The following is a 17,613-nucleotide window of genomic DNA, read 5'->3' on the forward strand; positions in this document are numbered from 1 at the left end:
ATTGCCACAAGTGCTAATTTTGACTTTCACCAATTTTTCTTTAAAAAACAATTAGAAACTCTTCAAACATTGGGCGAGGCACTTAAACGATTAAAAAAATAACGGTAACATAAGTGCATAAGCACCAAATTTTTTTCGCTTTGCTTTGCTTTATTTTCTGTTTTTTAAATCCGCCCCCCCCAAAAAAAAATAAATAAAAATAACAAAAGAATACAAAAACAATAAGAAGAAAAGGGTATCATAAAACTTTAATTAAACTTGAAAATAATATTTAAAAATAGCACGGATTCCATTTTGACTTTCATCAATTTTCCTGTTAATAATTACATAAACTCTGGCAAAAAAAAATGATCACCCATCTGGTACTGGCCAGGCTCAACGTTGATTAACTTCAATGATCTGGCAGGAATAGGTCTATCAACATGATTGCACCATATGGCCCCACTATATATATATGTTTATATACTCCTGTTTAAGCTCCTCCAGGAAATTTCTGTCTATTTTATGCTGTTTCAATCTTTGTTTTATGTCTATCTCGATTTTCATGTATTTTTTCTTTTCTTTCCTGCAATCTGTTTTGCTGGTTCATCATATACTTTCAGTATTTTTAAGTATGACAATCTCAGTTTTCAGAAGGTTTTGTGATTGAAGTTTGTTGTGTTGATGTTCCTGGGCATCCCTTTCTATTTCCATTCTTCTTCAATGTGAGTTCTTATATGTTTCATTAAATGTGCTTTTTGAGAATAAGAATGTCCACACACTTCACAAGAATGTGGCTTTTCCCCAGTGTGAGTTCTCATATGTGACACTAAATTTGATTTTTTAGAGCAAGAAAATCCACACACTTCACAAGAATGTGGTTTTTCCCCAGTGTGAATTCTCACATGCTTCACTAATGTTGATTTATCAGCAGAAGAATATCCACAAACTTCACAAGAATAGGGCTTTTCCCCAGTATGTGTTCGCATATGTATCACTAACGTTGATTTACTAGAACAAGAATATCCACACACTTTACAAGAATATGGTTTTTCACCAGAGTGAGTTCGCATATGTATTATTAAGGTTGATTTCCTAGAACAAGAATATCCACAAACTTCACAAGAATGTGGTTTTTCGCCAGTGTGAGTTCTCATATGCGACACTAATCTTGATTTTGTAGAACAAGAATATCCACACACTTCACAAGAATGTGGCTTTTCCCCAGTATGAGTTCTCATATGCTTCACTAAATTTGATTTTTGAGAACTGGAATATTTACATATTTCACAGCAATATGGCTGCTCTCCAGTGTGAGTTCTGATATGTGTCACTAAATTTGATTTTTGAGAACAAGAATATCCACACACTTCACAAGTATGTGGCTTATCATCTCTGTGTACCTGCATGTTTTACTAAAATTGATCATAGAACAAGATTATTAATGTAGTTATAAAGAAAATGGCATTTTACTTTGGTATTTTGGTCTTATTTTACAGGTTCTTATGCCTATTTAAGAAACTGAACTTCATAAGAATCTAACATTCACTGATATCTCTGTTTTCTTCATACAAGTTAACAATTATCTGCATAATGTTTAAAGTAAATGCTGATTCATTAAAATTAAATAAACGTGTTGAAGCAGGAACATCTGTAAATAAAATAAAACAAATTAAATATTTTAGTATCGTTTTTGTTTCTTGTAAATATGATAAAATAGCACTCACAAACTAGTTATATTTTATTTTAAGTGGAATTCATTATTAAGATGAGTATTATTTATTAATTTTATTTATTGCGGATTATTATCCTCATCTTTTTCTTAGTTGTTTCAGGACGTTTCGTCCAACTATTCCTCTGACCTTCGTCAGGTGGTAACCACGACGGTGAGAACACAATAACTATGGAAGGCAGTAATTGCAGTGGATGCCATCACACTGCAATCAACAGGGACGCAATCATGACAGGAATGCTCTATTCTCTGTTGATTTTGAGTCCGAGGACAAAATAATGAAATATTCACTTTAAAAAACAAAAATACATATGATTTTCTATTTTAAAATATTTTATTTTTTTAATGAATTGAATTCACAAAATCGAAAATTACAAACAACAAAATAAAACAAAGAAAAAAACCATCCCAACAAGCCTTAAACATTGACAAAAATAATCTAAACTTGATAGGAAAACAATTCGGCACACTTAATGAACAGACATTTTTACGCAAGGAACGAAATAACGATTACACCGTTTTACGATGACTGCAATTCTTTGTTCTTTAGAAGCTGATTTTCTTTTTAAATAATTTCACGTTTAAAGCATGTTTTTAATTTTTTAATTTTGATTCTTTTAGATTTTCATATATTTTATTTTTTAATGAACTGATTTGGAGTTCATCTTCCATCGCGGTTATCACCTGACAAAGACCAGAAAAATAGTTGGCTGAAACGTTGTGAAACAACTAAGAAAGAGATGAGGATAATAGTTGGCAATAAATAAAATTAATAGTTATATTTTATCGAAAAATTCATATGAAACACAGACAAAAAATATTGTGTATTTTCTAGTTTAGCCCAGAATCAGTCGATACAGCTGTTTCTTAGGATATAGCGTTGAGACAATCTCCTAAGGAGAAATGATCCAACAAGAGGCACTAATAATAGTGATAACAGAAAAACCTGCAATTGCCAAAGACCGACTAAATACCCACTAATCAATAATTGCATCACATCTTCGCTGGTATACCAGGCTAAAATATGCACTATAGAAAACCTAACAATTGAAAAACTTCTACATAGGTATCATCTCAATGACCTTTAAAAACAGATTCTATCGTCATATATTCTCAATGAATCTCACTCTTGATACACCACTGGAAGCTAATCGAAGTAAACAAAAACACCCTTAGTCAAATGGAAAATACATGTAGTTTATTAACTTCATCCTGTTATCTATGTTTAGTGGAGAATAATGACATTATTAGTTTTAACAACCATGAAAAATTATGAAATGTAAAAGTAAAATCGGCTATAAGCTGCAAACACTTTGGAGGGAAGAGTTGAAAGGAGACAAAGTAGTCCCGATACACCAAAAATAAATAACTATAGTTACTAAAAACCAACACATCTCTAATTAATATCTATACTCAACAAAAAGCGTCGAAGAATGGGCTACCATGAAAAACTTAGCTAAATTAAGGAAGGAGCTATCCTCTCATTACCTCTCAACACCACCTCAAGCGCTACCATTCAATACTAAACCAAATGAGCAGAAACACAATATGCCACCAACTAGATAAAGGTGAGTATACTTTGCATATTTAATAATGAAACATCCGAAAACGATTAACTAAAATGATCTGTGGGTTAAGCATGCTTGTAATTAGAGTGTTTATATATACTTACGAGGAGTATTCTCAGTATGTTGCCTGACATTTCAGTAAAGTTTCCCACATACATGTTTTCAATATTAACAATTAAATTGACAATCTCATCAAAGTTTCCCAGATGTATATTTACAAACACAAGGTTACTTTCCACTTTATCTTTTTTCTCCATAAAATCCCCACAAGACGTTGTACGTCACTGTGATGTTTATCAAGCATGAAGTTTTTCTGAATTCTATCATCGTTCATACTAAAGATATGCAAAGCCTGCATAAGAAAGCTCTTAATTCCTGTAATGTTACATTTGAAAATAAATCGATGTTGGCAAACTTATAATGGAGAGAAAGACCAAATATTATTCGCAGATAATGCCCATGTGAATGTCAATATTTCTGTTATAAAGTTGCATTGATTTTTGTTTCAAGTCCACACTTAATGCCACCGCTTTCCAAATGCTGCATTCGGTTAGAAATTTCATCATCCTGTGTGCAGGAGACAACGCATAATCTTCATATTTTTATTGTGTAGGTAAGCATTTATTGTTAAGTGTTTATTGTTAAGTGTTTATTGTTAAGTGTTTTTTGTTAAGCATTCATTGTTAAGTGTTTATTGTTAAGTGTTCGTTTGTAGCTTCAGTTTGACACTGAAAAGCGATATGCAGTCTACTGCATGACCATCTCATAAAAGTTTCCCGGATTTATATTTCGTTAACGTGAAAACTTATTTTGGTCGATCAGTATCGATTTAAGCACGTTTTACTGATGATATCCTTTGTGTTGCATATGCTATGTGCTAGACAAAAGCAGATGAAACAGGGTTTTGTCAAGCAAATAAAAAAGAGACCAATGATGGGTGAACAAAAAAAAACAATACAACATTGATGCGAGTGTACCCTAGTCGATCCTTGCATCTTATTGTTCTTGATTGTCCAAACGACTTCTCTAATAAAATTGGGTATGTTTGCTGATGACACCATGCTCTATTCGTGACATGTAAGTAAAGCAGACATACTTATCCAACGCAATAGGCGGGTCCTTAGAAAATGATCTCTAATCAGTAGCTGAATGGGGTCATAAATAGATGGTAGGTTTTAATGCTAACAGATATAAATACTTATTTATTTGATTTTGCTTTTAATTTATCTCAACAACAAAATGCTTTGTGCAAGATGCATTTATTTTGCTTCTAGAGTAAATTTTTTCATATATTTCTTTGTTCTACTAACAATATAAAAAGACACACCGCACAATCTTCGCAGATATTTTATAATTCTTTTTGATTTTTTAACATAATTTATGATTAATTCTTGAGAGATCAATTTTGAGATTTGAGATAAATTTTGACATGAGTTTTAATGATTTTGTAAATTTATTTATTACAGAATAATCAATATTGTCTTGAGTGTTGCAGATACATTTAAAGTTAATGTATATTTTGAGAGAGTAAATAATTGTTGTTCTGAATTTTACATAACTACGTAACGTATGATATTCCTTTCAATATAAACCTGCATATTATCTGCTTTTTATAGGTTAGTTACTTTTGTACCTCACTTTACCATAATAGGTTGGGTACAGGGTACTGGTTAATCTCTCTTAACAGAATTTTATTTATTTATTTATTTATTATAAGAAGTGGAATACAAATTCTTTAGGGGAGAACCCCGTGTTTTGGATAGAGGGGCTCCCAGGGTGTTGCCATATTGCAAGTTGAGTTGTTGTAACAGTGTTTTTATTTAGCATAATATGTTTTGCACTGCATGTTTTTATGTTACGCAAATGCTGAAATATGTAGAAATTTAAATGTGCTAAATCCGTTTTTATGCATGTTATTTCTTTTAATATATAGCTGAATAGAATTTCTTATTTACAATTTATTTACTTTACCGTTATAAAAAAACAAATAATAATTGTTTATTAAAAATAAACCAAATAAAAAATTGTTTATTAAAAATAAAATTGATATCATTATGAAAATAGACAAAATTAAAATTATTAAATAAAAATTGATACCATTATAAAAAACGACGAAATAAAAATTGTTTATTAAAAAAATTGATACCATTGTAAAAAAGACGAAATAGGAAACGTTTATTAATAATAAAATTGATACCATTGTAAAAAAAGACGAAATAAAAATTGTTGATTTAAAATTGATATCATTATGAAAATAGACGGAATTAAAATTATTTAAAAACAATTATGCCATTACAAAAAAAGACAAAATAAAAATTGTTTATTAAAAAAATTGTTTTAGTAAAAGTAAAATTGGTACCATTATTAAAATAATCGATTTCAATTATATTGTTGATAAGAATAATTTGATACTATTATAAAAATAGACAAAATAAAAATTGTTTATTAAAAATAAAATTGATATCATTATAAAAATAGACGAAATAATTTTTATTAAAAATAAAGTTGATACCTTCATAAAAATATACGAAAAACATTTTTATTAAAAATAAAGGTCATCATAACAGACAAAAAACTGTATATAAAATAACATTGATACTATTATAAAAATGGACAAAATAAACATTATCAAAAAAATAAAATTCATGCTGTTATAAAAATAGACGAAATAAAAATTGTGCATATAAAATAAAATTGGTCCAATTATGAAAATAGACGAAATAAAAATTGTTATTAAAATAAAATGGATACAAATATGAAAATAGACGAAATTTTAATTGTTTATCTATACATATAAAAGCTAAAATGTATGTATGTATGTATGTACGCTTTTCCTTGATGTCCACAAAAGGCTTCTTTCAGAGAAGCGCTCGCTTGCTTCACAACTTCTTAAAACTTTTTATATCATCTATAAATTGTAATATCTCACACTTAACCATGGAGCTCGCCTGTCTGTTTAATTTATTGACTTTCAAACGTTAATTATTCCACATTTCCCGCATCGGCATGTGTTACATTTGGTTTTCGGTATAAACAAAAAGCAAAACTCGACTCTAATCACTGGCCAAAAGCCAGTGGTCTCTACGGTAGCTTTTATTTCGAGACGAGGGAGCGGGTTTTTAAAAACAAACAAACCCATTTATTGACCTCATTAAAAACTGTCCCGCACAAAATGCCAACTGCTGAATACCTATCGCCGTCACGTCAATCAAAAATGCGCACCTGTTTTTTTTTCACACTTTACTATTTTCCAACTGCACGTCGTCAAGGCTTTTTTTTTCACGGGCACCTGCTTTTTTTTCACACACACCTACAAACACCCGGGCAACACCTGGGAACCCCTCGCTAGTTATTAATAAAATCGATACCGTTATAAATATAGACAAAACAAAATTTGTTTACTAAAAATAAAATTGATACCTTCATACAAAATAGACGAAACAGAAATGTTTATTAAAAATAAAATTGATACTATTATAAAAATAGACGAAACAAAAATTATTTATTAAAAAATGATACAATCATAAATTACACAAAAAAAATCGATACCATTATAAAAACAGATTAAATAAAAAAAATTATTAAAAATAAAACTGATACGATTATAAAAATAGACGAAATAACAATGTTTATTAAAAATGATATTGATACGATTATAAAAATAGAAGAAATAAAAATTAGTTATAAAAATAAAATCGATACCCTTAAAAATAGATGAAATAGAAATTGTTTATAAAAAATTTAGACCTTTATAAAAATAGACGTATATTTTTTTTTTTATTTCGTCTGTTTTTATAGTGGTATTTTTAAACAATAAAAAAAACAAATGCCTGATATCAATTATTTTTACTTTTCCAAATATCATTAACGTAGGAAACAACACAGTCATTTGTAGAATAGTAAACAGTCGAGAAATTGTAAACAATAACAAAAAACAACAAATACTTGATATCAAATGCAGTAACATTCAAGGGTAATCTCCAAAAATACCGTTAGGGCTTACAACATGGCCGCCAGAAGAGTCACGTGATCTGGTTGATCTAAAACATGAATCGCCGTATTACGAAACCGGAAAACGAACGTGCGTAGACATTTTGTAAACATTATTTTTAAAAAATAAAAAATAATACTTCTATTATGTTTTAAACGACTGTAATAGTTTATTTTGGAAGTATATTTCATAAGGAAAATAAACAACCCACTTTAAAAACAGAAATTACGAGTTTTATATATTTTATTCGCAGTTTTTTGTTGGGGGTGTCAAAAATTCCGCCTAAAATTCTGATACACCTAGTCGACCACTTGTTTGTTCTGAATAAAATACTTTTTATAAACACTGTTTTAACTAAAAACAACCTAAGATTGTTTCTCAAAGTTTGCCTATTTTTATAACAACATTATATCAACAAAAAATTAAATACAAACAAATTGTGATTGTTTGTCAAAGTTTGCCTTCAAGGCTGCGTTTTCCATTTGCACGATTCATGTTTTGGATCAACCGGATCACGTGACTCTTCTGGCGGCCATGTTGTAAGCCCTAACGGTATTTTTGGAGATTACCCATTCAAGTATCTTTTATATGGGCTGTAACTGTGTTTAAGTTCTTTTTATGTTATTTATTTTATTAATAGTTGTCTTTACAAAAATTAACTGGTGTTTTATCGCTTAACAATTGGAAACTTTAATATTGAAAAATTGTATATAAAATGTCTGACTATCACTAACTCTAAATTTTGAGGTGCAACTCGAACTGAAGGTTAGTGATAGAATAAGTCATTTGTTTCTAACTTGAGTAATTAAGCCTCTTTAATTAAATTAAGCATCTGGTTGTTTATTTTTTTAATCAGTGGTTAAAAACAACTTTAAACAAAATCATTTGAAATTATGAAAAAACATTGTTTTAGCACATTAAAAGTACTATATCATTTTTAATTAATCTATTTTTACAATGGTATCAATTTAATTCTGTATAAACAATTTTTATTTCGTCTAGTTTTATAATGGTATCATTTATTTTAATAAACAATTTTAATTTCGGCTATTTTAAAATAGAATCAATTTAACTTTTTGTAAACAATTTTTATTTCGTCTATTTTTATAACAGGACCAATTTTAAAAGTTTTCAATAAACAATTTTAATTTCGTCTATTTTCATAATGTTAAGAATTTTATTTTTATATGCACGATTTTTGTTTCGTCTCAATTTATTTAAAAATTATTTTGTCTATTTTTATAATGGTATCAATTTATTTTTAATAAAACTTTTATTTTGTCTATTTGTATAATGGTATCGGTTTTATCTTTAATAAACAATTTAATTTAATCGATTTTAATAATTGAATCAATTTCATATGAATAAACAATTTTTATTTCATTTATTTTTATACTGGTATTGATTTTATTTTTAATACAGAATTTTTATTTCGTTATTTTAATAACTGTGCCAATTTTATTTTTAATAAACAATTTTAATTTCGTCTATTTTTATAATGGCGTGAATCATGTTTAATAAACAATTGTTCTTTCATTTTATATAATATCAATTTTATTTTACATACACATTTTTTAAAAGTTTTTTCTTATAGTTTCAAATTTTATTTTTGATAAACAATGTTTTCGCCTATTTTCATAACAGTAACAATTTTATTTTTTAATAAGTCATTTTTATTTTGTTTATTTTCGTCATTTTTATTTTATATACACATTTTTTCCTTTAATTTTATTTTTAATAAACAATTGCCATTTTAGTAAATTTTTTTTATTAATTTCAATTTTATTTTATCAAACGATTTTTATTTCGTCTATTTTAAAATAATATCGATTTTCATAATAAACAGCTTTAATTTCATCTTTTGCCATAATGGTATCAATTTCATGTTAAATACACATTTTTAATTTCGTCTATTCTTTAACTATCATTTTTGTTTTATAAACAACTAGCGATGGGTACCCGGCGTTGTTTGGAGGTGTGTTTGATTTGGGGTAAATGAAAACAAAAATCGTTGGCCGGGTGTTTGTTTAAAAAAAAAAAAAACGAAGCCTTGACGCGCAGTTGGAAAATACTAAAGTGTGAAAAAAAAAGTGTAACGTTTAACGGCAGGTACCAATTCTTGACAACTTATGACGTCAACTTTGAGTGCGGGACAGGGTTTTATTTACCGCGAGTCTGTTCCCTACTTTTTTTTTATAATGCGGCGATCGAAAAATCTTTAATATTTATCTTTTGAAAGTCGGGCAAATTAAATAGACAGGCGACCCCGGTTGTTAACTCGTAGATATTATCATTTAGGTGTGATATGAAAAGTTTTAAGAAGAAGTGAGCCGACCGAGCGCTTCTCTGAAAAAAGCCTTTCTTGGACATACACAAAAAGCGAACATACATACACACATTTTCGCTTTTATATATATAGATTTAAATTTAATCTATTCTATAATGGTATTAATTTTCTAAATAAACAATTTTAAACTCGTCTATTCTAATTATGGTGTCAGTTCTATTTTTTTATATACAATTTTAATCTCTTCAATTTATATAATAGTATCAATTTCATTTTTAATAACCAATGTTTATTTCGTCTATTTTTATGTTATCAATTTCTTAAAAAACAATTATTTCAACTCTTTTATAATGATATCAATGTTGTTATTTGTATTTTTTATTTCGTCTATTTTCATAATAAACAATTATTTCAACTCGTTTATAATGATATCAATGTTATTTTAATTTTTTTATTTCGTCTATTTTCATAATAAACAATTATTTAAACTCTTTTATAATGATATCAATGTCATTTAAATTTTTTTATTTCGTCTATTTTTATAATAAACAATTATTTCAACTCTTTTATAATGATATCAATGTTATTTTATTTTTTTTATTTCGTCTATTTTCATAATAAACAATTATTTAAACTCTTTTATAATGATATCAATGTCATTTAAATTTTTTTATTTCGTCTATTTTTATAATAAACAATTATTTCAACTCTTTTATAATGATATCAATGTTATTTTATTTTTTTTATTTCGTCTATTTTCATAATAAACAATTATTTCAACTCTTTTATAATGATATCAATGTTATTTTATTTTTTTTTATTTCGTCTATTTTCATAATAAACAATTATTTCAACTCTTTTATAATGATATCAATGTTATTTTATTTTTTTTATTTCGTCTATTTTCATAATAAACAATTATTTCAACTCTTTTATAATGATATCAATGTTATTTTATTTTTTTTTATTTCGTCTATTTTCATAATAAACAATTATTTCAACTCTTTTATAATGATATCAATGTTATTTTATTTTTTTTTATTTCGTCTATTTTCATAATAAACAATTATTTCAACTCTTTTATAATGATATCAATGTTATTTTATTTTTTTTTATTTCGTCTATTTTCATAATAAACAATTATTTCAACTCTTTTATAATGATATCAATGTTATTTTATTTTTTTTATTTCGTCTATTTTCATAATAAACAATTATTTCAACTCTTTTATAATGATATCAATGTTATTTTATTTTTTTTTATTTCGTCTATTTTCATAATAAACAATTATTTCAACTCTTTTATAATGATATCAATGTTATTTTTTTTTTTTTATTTCGTCTATTTTCATAATAAACAATTATTTCAACTCTTTTATAATGATATCAATGTTATTTTATTTTTTTTTTATTTCGTCTATTTTTATAATAAACAATTATTTCAACTCTTTTATAATGATATCAATGTTATTTTTTTTTTTTTTATTTCGTCTATTTTCATAATAAACAATTATTTCAACTCTTTTATAATGATATCAATGTTATTTTATTTTTTTTTATTTCGTCTATTTTCATAATAAACAATTATTTCAACTCTTTTATAATGATATCAATGTTATTTTTTTTTTTTTTATTTCGTCTATTTTCATAATAAACAATTATTTCAACTCTTTTATAATGATATCAATGTTATTTTATTTTTTTTTATTTCGTCTATTTTCATAATAAACAATTATTTCAACTCTTTTATAATGATATCAATGTTATTTTATTTTTTTTTATTTCGTCTATTTTCATATTAAACAATTATTTCAACTCTTTTATAATGATATCAATGTCATTTAAATTTTTTTATTTCGTCTATTTTTATAATAAACAATTATTTCAACTCTTTTATAATGATATCAATGTCATTTTAATTTTTTTATTTCGTCTATTTTTATAATAAACAATTATTTCAACTCTTTTATAATGATATCAATGTTATTTTATTTTTTTTATTTCGTCTATTTTTATAATAAACAATTATTTCAACTCTTTTATAATGATATCAATGTTATTTTAATTTTTTTATTTCGTCTATTTTCATAATAAACAATTATTTCAACTCTTTTATAATGATATCAATGTCATTTTAATTTTTTTATTTCGTCTATTTTTATAATAAACAATTATTTCAACTCTTTTATAATGATATCAATGTTATTTTATTTTTTTATTTCGTCTATTTTTATAATAAACAATTATTTCAACTCTTTTATAATGATATCAATGTTATTTTATTTTTTTTTATTTCGTCTATTTTCATAATAAACAATTATTTCAACTCTTTTATAATGATATCAATGTTATTTTATTTTTTTTATTTCGTCTATTTTCATAATAAGTATCAATTTTACTTTTACTTACACACCTCTTATTAAGTCTATTTATTACAATGCTTTCAATTTTTTTTCATAAACACGATTTATTTCTTTTATTTTTTTAACAGTATCGATTTTATTTTTAATAAATCATTATGATTTTGTCTATTTTCATATTATTGGTTTTATTTTTATATATAAAATATTTTTCGTCTATTTTTATAACTGTATCAATTTTCTTTTTAATGAACAACTGTAATTTCGTCTATTTTTGTAATGGTTTCAATTTTGTTGTTACTAGACAATTTTTATTTCATCTATTTTTATAATAGTATCGATTTTATTTTTAACAAACAATTTTAATTTTGTCGTTTATTGAAATTGGATACATTTTATCTTTTAAATTGTTTTTATTTTGTCTATTTTCATAAATCTTAATCTAAAATATTAAGTTTTCACAAGTTTACAAAACCATTTTTTTGTTTTACGCTCTTTTTTTCTGTAGGGGTATATTCAATTATATAACTTTATATAGGCACCGCCAAAACTGGGGGGGGGGCAGGTAAGTACTTTTTGACGGACCGTCTTTTTAAAAATCTACCAAAAATCAGGTAATTATCCGATCAATACAAAAGTTTCAGCGATTATTAGGAGAAGAATGAACTTTATAACAGTGTACTTATTTTTCATAAACGATATTTATATATATATTTTTTTTACTTAACCCCCCCCTTGTTTTGAGGTGGTACAAATATGCTTAAAATAATCATCTGAAACTGAACAAAACATATTGTGTTGTTGTAAGGGACAGAAATATAGAATTAAAAAAAAAATTGTTTGCATACCTTATTTTGACGTCTGAATATCAGAATTCGATTGTGTTTAATTATCCTGCTTTTGAGTTTTGAAGTGTGAAATTCGGTGAATATGTTAAGTAAAATAATTTATTTAAGTTAAGCAAAACAAAAAAAAAAAAATTTTAATATTTATACGAAAAAAGCCATTTTAAAATCTTTGATAAATAAATTAACAATTTTTTTTTTAGCGAGCCGAATAATGCATGACCATTATTAAACAGGGCATGCTTTGAAGAATCGATACAAAAAAAAATTCGATAAATATTGTGCCCTTTGTGTTAAAAATAGCATCATTTTTTCGATCTCGTTTGAAAACGTTTGCCGCCTTTCGACTACGGTGGACCAAACGCGCTGAAATAATTTTTTTTTTATTCTGCTTTAAATTGCCCCTCCCCCATTTTGGGGAGCCTGGCCCCCACACACATACACATTAAAAACCAAACCCATACAAATGGTCACCCATCTGGTACTGGCCAGCCTCAGCGTTAATAATACATTGAAATTTTCGTTACTGAAAAATAAGTTTTTTTGGCCTGTTTGGTCTTCCATAGTTTGCTTTTTATCGAACACAAACGTAAACAGTGTCGATCTAGTCCCTAGATCGACGTGAAGTAACTGGTTGCCTATATGAATAAATGGAATTTTTGAAATCCAGGTACTTATATTATAATATTTTTGCATATTCTCATAGGAAATCATCCTAAATCTTAGTTAGACAACAAATAAATAAATTAATTATTTCAAAAATCTTTTTAAAAAAATATTTAAGTACGTTTTTTGTGCAAGACAAAAATGTCAATTGTTAACTTTTGGGGAAAATTAAACATTTAAAATTTAATTAAAAATAGTGGAAAAAGTTTTACATTATTCTGTTTTCTATATGATAAAATTCAGGGTTTTATCTTTCTGGAAAAAAAAAAGTTACTCAGAAATAATGGATTTTAATAAATGTAATTTCGTTTTAAAAAACAACAACTTGATTTTTCGGCCATTTTTGGCGGTGCCTAACTTTATAGTTTTTAATAAGTGCTTCCGCAGTTTAATTAACCGTTTTTTCCGATAACAATAACTAAAATGGTCGGCGTTGTGTTACAGTTAAAATAAACATTTACCTTTTAATATTGAATGGAATGTTTTAAAGTACATAAAAGGGGGGGGGGGGGAAAGAACTTACCTTTCTTTCCAGGAATTCAATACGAAAAAAAAAGTGATGAATTCGTTTTTTCCTTTGTGTTTAAAACCGAAAATTTCTTTTGTTTATTATGATTTCTTTGTTTTGCGTGTCCAATTCATCAAGAAATAAAATATATAAAAATATAAAAGAATCAAAATTCAAAGCTGAAAAACACGATTTAAACGTGAAATTATTGAAAAAGAACACCAACTGCTAAAGCACAATGAATTTCGGTCACCGTAACACGGTGTAATCATTATTTCGTTCCTCGTGTAAAAATGTCCGATCATTAGTTAAGCGTGCCGAATTGTTTTTTTTTTTTGTTTGTTTGTTTGTTTTTTTTTATTACTAGCATCCATGGGTGGGAAAGTAGTTTTATGATATGAAGAAAATACTTTTTTCAAAAAGTGAGGAATCACTTTCCTATATAAACATAACATAAAATGAGCATCCACTTTCTGGTCACCTGGTAATTTCGGTAATCACGAGGAAAGAGAGAGCCTGTTTCCTCCGTTTGACTATTGGCGTTACTGTCTGTCAAGTCCACCCAGTTACGGAAGCACAAAATGTATATAATGGCACCCTTGAAATAAAAATAAATGTTTTTGTTATATTTTAATTTTAAACATGTTGTTTTTTTTTTGTTTTGTTTTTTTTTGCAAACATATTTAAGTGTGTTTGGGCTTTTTTTTTTCAAACATATTTACGTTTTTTTTCTTTTTTTTTTTTTTGCAAACATATTTAAGTTTTATTTTTTTCCAAACATATTTACGTTTTTTCTTGTTTTTCTTTTTTTGTTTTGGCAAACATATTTAAGTTTTATTTTTCCAAACATTTACGTTTTGTTGCTGGTTTATTTTCAAACATTTACGTTTTTTTTTGTTATTTTTACTTCTTTTTTTTTTTTTTTTTTTTTTTTTTTGGCAAGCATAAACTAAATGTGTTTGCTATATTTTTCTTTTAAACATATTTATGGGTACAACCGTTTTTCCGCAAGTATTTTTTTACGCTCTTATAATAAAAAAAATCAACATTTTTTCTTTTATCTTTTTTTTATGGACCCCCTCTTTTTTCTTAATTTTTCTGCACTTATTTTACCTTTTCTATATCATAAAGCAAATTAACTGTGATATTCGTTTTCAGCCCCCCCCCCTGAAAACCGGCGCTGTTTTTTACTAAAAGATTCATTCATTTTTCATCTCATAATTTAGGACGCTAATAATGCTGTCAGTAAGCTTACACGAGCGATTTACAAAAAAACATACTTTTCTTTTTCGTTCTGTGTTAATTATAGAACTTACTAGCATGGGTGCCCGGCGTTGCCCAGGTGTTTGGAGGTGTGTGTTGAGCAAAAAATAAAAACAAAAGTGGTAGTACGAAGGGAGGATCGAACCCGTACCGTGAAGGAGAAAAAGAACGGGGAAAAATGGATTACAAAAGTTTTCCCAAAGCTCACTACTCTGTATATCAAATTTCGAGTCTGTAGACTTAAAATTGACAGAATTATTCCGTAGGGAAATGTACACAGACACAGACAGACAGACAGACTGAGAGACACTTTAACGTTTATATATATATATATATATATATATATATATATATATATATATATATATATATATATATATATATATACATATATATATATATAGTTTTTACAGGTGCTTCTGCAGTTCAATATTTCACGAAAAATTGTATCAGAAAAATCTAAATTAGGTGGCGCATCCACATCGCGCATCACATGCCGTAAAAACAGTATGAAAACAGGGTGCAAGTCTATAAATGGGCCACAAGTAATGTTTTTTACTATAAAAATCTGAAAAAAATCTTTATAATGTACGTACTTGTTACTGCATGAAAATGTTATATTCCAAAAATAACGTAAATCGATCAAGTAGTTTTTTTTTATTTAAGAAAATCAAATATTATCGGACGATTAATCGAAGAAAAAGCCAAGCACCATCTTGTTTGAGAGATAACGCAACTAACGACCCCTGGCGGAAATATGGGTCAAAAAGGACAGTATATGCAGACCATCGAATATTTCATCAATCAAGTACTTTTAAAAAATTTTTTTTTTTTTTAAGAAAATCATATTTTACGATTTTTAGCAAGGGCAGGTGTATCAGAATTTTTGTAGGAATTTTTGACACCCCTAACACGAAACTGCGAATAAAATATAAAAATCTCGTAATTTCTCTGTTAAAAATGGGTTATTTATTTTCTTTATGGATTATACTTCCAAAATTAACTATTACAGTTGTTTTAAAAGTAATAGAAATATTTTTTTTTTAAAAAAGCAGTAATGAATTTTCCGAACTCAATATTTTTCAATTTTTAAACTTTAAAAATCTATCAAAATTTTTCTATTGATTCTATTTTAACGATATTTTCAGGGTCAATGTGAAATTTTATGTTCTTTCCAATAAACCGAATATAATATTTTAGACAAACATTTTTTTTTTAATTCACGCCCCCCCCCCCCAAGTGTCACCCATTTTCAAGTTTCTCTTAAAAAGTAAATAATTAATTTATGTTGAATAGTTTTATATATCACAAATTGAAGAGAAAAGGTCAATAAATAATATATTCAAATTTAAAACAAACAAAAAAACCGTTTTTTAGAAATTTACCTGTAAAGTCCGAAGTTTAAAACCTTTTTTTAAAAAAAGAACACATTGTTTTTTTTTTTGTTTTTTTTTTTAATGAAACCTTGGTCCTTGCTCCTTTAATTGAAAAAAAAATTAGGGCTTGAATTACATTTTTCGAGGAGTTATAAGCTTGGAAAGACAGGGGATCGAATAATTCATGCCTCTCATTTTGAAATGTCTATTAAAAAGTAAATAATTAATTTATGTTGAATAGTTTTATATATCACAAATTGAAGAGAAAAGGTCAATAAATAATATATCAAATTTAAAAAAAAAAAAAAATCCGTTTTTTAGAAATTTACCTGTAAAGTCCGAAGTTTAAAACCTTTTTTTAAAAAAAAAAAAACATTGTTTTTTATTTATTTATTTTTTTTTTAATAAAACCTTGGTCCTTGCTCCTTTAATTGAAAAAAAAAATTAGGGCTTGAATTACATTTTTCGAGGAGTTATAAGCTTGGAAAGATGGGGTGGAATTATTCACTATTTTCACGAAATTTCAGACCATCGAATATTTTATCAATAAAGTACTTTTTATTATTTTTATTTTTTTTTCGAATCTATGTGTACAGTAATACAAACCCAAAAAGAGTTTTCGACATTAAAAAAAAAATTTTTTAAATAAAAATAGTCGATGGTCTGCCCTCCGTATTATCTTTATTAAAAGGCACATTCTCTTATCCCTAAAAATCGTAAAATTTGTTTTTTCTTAAAAAAAAAGAAGTACTTCCGCTTATTAAAGTCTGTTTTCAGACGAACAACAAAAAAAATAGTGTTTTCCACATTCTTTCTATTAAAAGAAGTCAATTTATTTATTTATTATCCCTAAAAATCGTAAAATTTGATTTTCTTAAAAAAAAAAAGTACTTGATTTGTGTGTGTGTGTGTGAGAGAGAGAGAGAGAGAGAGAGAGAGAGAGAGAGAGAGAGAGAGAGAGAGAGAGAGAGAGAGAGAGAAAGAGATATGTCGAACTGGTTAGGAAAGAAAGAAGAAAAAGTAAACACAAATTAAATGT

The 17,613-nt window shown here is 26.5% G+C and overlaps 1 long non-coding RNA gene across 1 annotated transcript; it reads right to left on the minus strand.

The window, feature by feature from the left end:
* Positions 1-231: 231 nt before the first annotated feature.
* On the minus strand, positions 232-15,366 carry LOC145239972 (uncharacterized). Its single transcript, XR_013862444.1, has 2 exons — positions 13,951-15,366; positions 232-1,630 (listed from the first exon to the last, which is right to left on the minus strand). It is a non-coding gene; the product is annotated as an uncharacterized LOC145239972 (long non-coding RNA).
* Between the last annotated feature and the right edge of the window lie 2,247 nt (positions 15,367-17,613).

Source organism: Euprymna scolopes, chromosome 19 (assembly GCF_053919585.1).
Source record: "Euprymna scolopes isolate OS-2025 chromosome 19, ASM5391958v1, whole genome shotgun sequence".
Taxonomy (NCBI): Eukaryota; Metazoa; Mollusca; class Cephalopoda; order Sepiida; family Sepiolidae; genus Euprymna; species Euprymna scolopes.